The sequence below is a fragment of the Bos indicus x Bos taurus genome, chromosome X, assembly GCF_003369695.1.
Source record: "Bos indicus x Bos taurus breed Angus x Brahman F1 hybrid chromosome X, Bos_hybrid_MaternalHap_v2.0, whole genome shotgun sequence".
Taxonomy (NCBI): Eukaryota; Metazoa; Chordata; class Mammalia; order Artiodactyla; family Bovidae; genus Bos; species Bos indicus x Bos taurus.
In genome coordinates, this window is record NC_040105.1 from 100,029,023 (window position 1) to 100,034,347 (window position 5,325).

The following is a 5,325-nucleotide window of genomic DNA, read 5'->3' on the forward strand; positions in this document are numbered from 1 at the left end:
ATTAACTCAAAATGGATTAAAGACCTAAATGTAAGACCAGAAACTATAAAACTCTTAGAGGAAAACATAGGCAGAACACTCGATGACGTAAATCAAAGCAAGATCCTCTATGACCCATGTCCTAGAGTAATGGAAATAAAACAAAAGTAAACAAGTGGAACCTAATTAATTTTAAAAGCTTTTGCATAGCAAAGGAAACGATAAACAAGGTGAAAAGACAACACTCAGAATGGGGGGAAATAATAGCAAGTGAAACAACTGACAAAGGATTAATTTCCAAATTATAAAAGCAGCTCATACAACTCGATACCAGAAAAACAACCCAATTCTAAAGTGTGAAAAAGACCTAAACAGATATTTCTCCAAAAAAGACATACAGATGGCTAACAAACACATGAAAAGATGTTCAATATCGCTCATTATTGGAGAAATGCAAATCAAAACTACAATGAGATATCACCTTACACCAGTCAGAATGGTCATCATCAAAAAGTCTACAAACAATAAATGCTGAAGAGGGAAAGGGAACCCTCTTGCCCTGTTGATGGGAATGTAAATTGAAAACAGCCACTATGGAAAGTGGCATGGAGATTCCTTAAAAAACTAGGAATAAAACCACCATATGACCCAGCAATCCCACTCCTAGGCATATACCATGAGGAAACCAAAATTGAAAAAGACACATGTACCTCAATGTTCACTGCAGCACTATTTACAATAGCTAGAACAGAATAGCTAGAATAGCAGACTAGGTGTCCATTGACAGTTGAACGCATAAAGAAGTTGTTGTATATACACAGAATGGAATATTACTCAGCCATAAAAAGGAATGCGTTTGAGTCAGTTCTAGTGAGGTAGACGAACCTAGAGCCTACTATACAGAGCGAAGTATGTCAGAAGTGAAAGGTAAACATCATATTCTAACGCATACCGAAGAATACTGGTACCAAAGAATTTATTTGCAGGGCAGCAATGGAGAAAGAGACATAGGGAACCAAATTATGGACATGGGGGGAGGGGAGGAGAGGGTGAGATGTATGGAGAGAGTAACATGGAAACTTATATTACCATATGTAAAATAGATATCCAATGGGAATTTCCTGTATGTCTCAGGGAACTCAAACAGGGGCTCTGTACCAACCTAGGGTGTGGGATGGGGAGGGAGATGGGAGGAAGGTTCAAGAGAGAAGGGACATATGTGTACCTATGGCTGATTCATGTTGAAGTTTGACAGAAAACAAAATTCTGTAAAGCATTTATCCTTCAATTAAAAAATAAATTACAAAAAAGGAACTGCAGTAATAGAAACACAATAGATGAAAATAATAAATGCTCTCATGGAAAATATGTTTTAAAAAACAACAGTAAAATAAAAGACATGTAAAATATTTACCTCTAAGTGTTAATTTTGATAGTAACTGGAAATTCATAAAACAATTGGAGCTTATTTACATTTATAAAACCGAAATTCTAATTTCTCTCTGCATCCATTTACAAGTTCAAAATAAAAAAGTATGATGTAGGAAAAAAAGTGATATAAAATTCATTAAGCCCTTGATGATGATGTTGAAAGTAAGAGAGATGAACAGAAATAGGATTACAAAAGCTTAACATACAATCATTAGCCTCTATCAAGTAGACTTAAAACATGGAAATATGGGGCACAAGAATATTCATTGCATTATCATATGTAATAAGAAGAAACTGAAAAGCTAAATATGCATGAAGATACTATTGGCTAAATATATTTTGTTAATCCATACAAAGGACCATTATAAAACCCTTAAAATATATGTCTCTCTATGTAGTGGTATGGAAGAAATGATATGGAAGAATGAATTTGCTATGTTGTTAAGTAAAAAGAAATTGAGTAATATGTTTAGGATAACACTGTATGTAAAGACAAATCTATAAATAATCTATCTATATACACATTCTCTATGTAACTGCATAGAGAAATGGCTGCCAAAAGTTACTATCTCAGGGAAAGGAAAAGATAACTCACCTTTTTACTCTCTGTATTATCTAGTTTCCATTTTACATGGATATGCTTGTGTTTTATTTTTGTAGATTTAGAAAACAATTTTTAAAAATTATAGACAACTTCAAAGGAGCAATAACCACAGATAAAATTAAAACATAACTGCCGGCATACCTCATTTTATTGTGCTTTATTACTCTTTGCAGATACAGCACTTTTTTACAAGTTGAATGTTTGTGGCAAACCCTGAATTGAGCAAGCCTATTGGCACCATTGGTCCAACAGGATTTGATCATTTCATGTCTCTGTGTGGGAATTTTTGTAATTCTCACAATATTTCAGACTTTTTAAAAATAATTCTTTTATTTGTTATGGTGATCAGTCAGTGATCTTTGGTGTTATTATTGTAATTGTTTTGGGCACCACTAACTACACCTTAATCAATAAATGCTTAGTTTTATGAATGTTGAGTTTTAAGCCAGCTTTTTCACTCTCCTCTTTACCCCTCATCAAAAGTCTCTTTAGTTCCTCTTCACTTTCTGCCCTGAGTGGTATCAATCTGTATATCTGAGGTTGTTGATATTTCTCCTGGCAATTTTGATTCCAGCTTGTGATTCATCCAGCCTGGCATTTCACATGATGTATTCTGCATATAAGTTAAATAAGCAGGGTGACAGCTTTGATGTACTCCTTTCCCAATTTGGAACCAGTCCATTGTTCCATGTCCAATTCTTTTTATTTTTTTTAAATTTTTTAAAATTTAATTTTATTTAACTTTACAATGTTGTATTGGTTTTGCTATATATCAAAATGAATCCGCCACAGGTATACATGTGTTCCCCATCCTGAACCCTCCTCCCTCCTCCCTCCCCATACCATTCCTCTGGGTCGTCCCAGTGCACCAGCCCCAAGCATCCAGTATCGTGCATCGAACCTAGACTGGCGACTCGTTTCATATATGATATTATACATATTTCAATGCCATTCTCCCAAATCATCTCACCCTCTCCCTCTCCCACAGAGTCCAAAAGACTGTTCTATACATCAGTGTCTCTTTTGCTGTCTCGTACACAGGGTTATTGTTACCACCTTTCTAAATTCCATATATATGCATTAGTATACTGTATTGGTGTTTTTCTTTCTGGCTTACTTCACTCTGTATAATAGGCTCCAGTTTCATCCACCTCATTAGAACTGATTCAAATGTATTCTTTTTAATGGCTGAGTAATACTCCATTGTGTATATGTACCACAGCTTTCTTATCCATTCATCTGCTGATGGACATCTAGGTTGCTTCCATGTCCTGGCTATTATAAATTCTAACTGTTACTTCTTGTCCCACATACAGCTTTCTCAGAAGGCAGGTAAGGTAATCTGGTATTCCTATCTCTTTAAGAATTTTCCACAGTTTGTTGTGATCCACACAGTCAAAGCCTTTATCATAGTCAAGGGAGCAGAAATAGATGTTTTTCTGTAATTCCCTTGCTTTGTCTATGATCCAGGAGATGTTGACGAGGTATTTTTTGGCAGACAAGCTATTTATATATAACATCAATAAATTAAAATAAATTATTGTTTCCATATACGCCTTAGGTAAAATGTAATACCTACTCCATCAATTGAAGTATAATAAATAATTAAGACCTACTATGTACCAGATGCTAACACAGGTGTTGTGTTATATAAATGAGTAAGACATAAGACATAATCACCTACTCATGGAGCCTATGATCAAATTAAAAGAAAGATAAATGAATATAATTAGGATATAATCTTAAGTGCTTTGGTGGAGGTTTGCACATATTAGTGACTTAGCACAGTCAGAAGTTCAAGATAAGGTGTCTTTTTTTCCTTTTTAATTTAATTTTTCCTCATAATATTATATTTTAATTGAAGTATACTCGATTGAAAATGTTGTGTTAATTTCTGCTGTACAGCAAAGTGATTCAGATATATATGCTGCTGCTAAGTCGCTTCAGTCGTGTCCGACTCTGTGCGACTCCATAGACGGCAGCCCACCAGGCTCCCCCATCCCTGGGATTCTCCAGGCAAGAACACTGGAGTGGGTTGCCATTTCCTTCTCCAGTGCATGAAAGTAAAAAGTGAAAGTGAAGTCGGTCAGTCGTGTCCGACTCTTAGCGACCCCATGGACTGCAGCCTACCAGGCTCCTCTGTCCATGGGATTTTCCAGGCAAGAGAACTGGAGTGGGGTGCCATTGCCTTCTCCATCAATATATATATATATATATATATATACATACACACATATATATACTTTTTCAGTTGTAATTCCATCATATCCACTAGCTTTGTTCACAGTGATACTTCTTAAGGCCCATTTGACTTCACACTCCAGAATGTCTGGCTCTAGGTGAGTGATCACACCATCATGGTGTTCCAGGTCATTAAGATCTTTTTTATATAGTTCCTCTGTGTATTCTTGCCACCTCTTCTTAATATCTTCTGCTTCTGATAGATCCATACCTTTTCTGTCCTTTATTGTGCTCATCTATGCATGAAATATTCCCTTGGCATCTCTAATTTTCTTGAAGAGATCTCTAGTCTTTCCCATTCTTGTTTTCCTCTATTTTTTGCACTGATCACTGAGGGAGGTTTTCTGATCTCTCCTTGCTATTATTTGGAACTCTGCATTCAGATGGGTATATCTTTCCTTCTCTCCTTTGCCTTTAGCTTCTCTTCTTTTCTCAGCTATCTGTAAGGCCTTCTCAGACAACTATTTTGTCCTTCTGCATATCTTTTTCTTGGGAATGGTTTTGATCACTGCTTCTGTACAATGTTATGAACCTCCATCCAGAGTTCTTCAGGCCCTTTATCTATCAGATGTAGTCTCTAGAATCTATTTGTCACTTGCACTGTATAATTGTAAGGGATTTGATTTAGGTCATACCTGAATGGTCTAGTGGTTTACCCTAACTTCAATTTAAGTCTGAATTTTGCAATAGGGAATTCATGATCTGAGCCACAGTAGCACCAAGTCTTGTTTTTGCTGACTGTATAGCGCTTCTCCAGCTTCAATTGTAAAGAGTATAATGAATCTGATTTTGGTATTGACCATCTGGTGATGTTCATGTGTAGAGTCTTCTCTTGTGGTGTTGGAAGATGGTGTTTGCTGTGACCAGGGTGTTCTCTTGGCAAAACTCTGTTAGTCTCTGCCCTGCTTCATTTTGTACTCCAAGGCCAAACTTATTACTCCAGGTATCTCTTGACTTCCTACTTTTGCATTCCATTCCCCTATGATTAAAAGGACATCTTTTTTTGGTGTTAGTTCTAGAAGGTCTTTTAGGTCTTCATAGAGCTGTTCAACTTCAGCTTCTTTGGCATT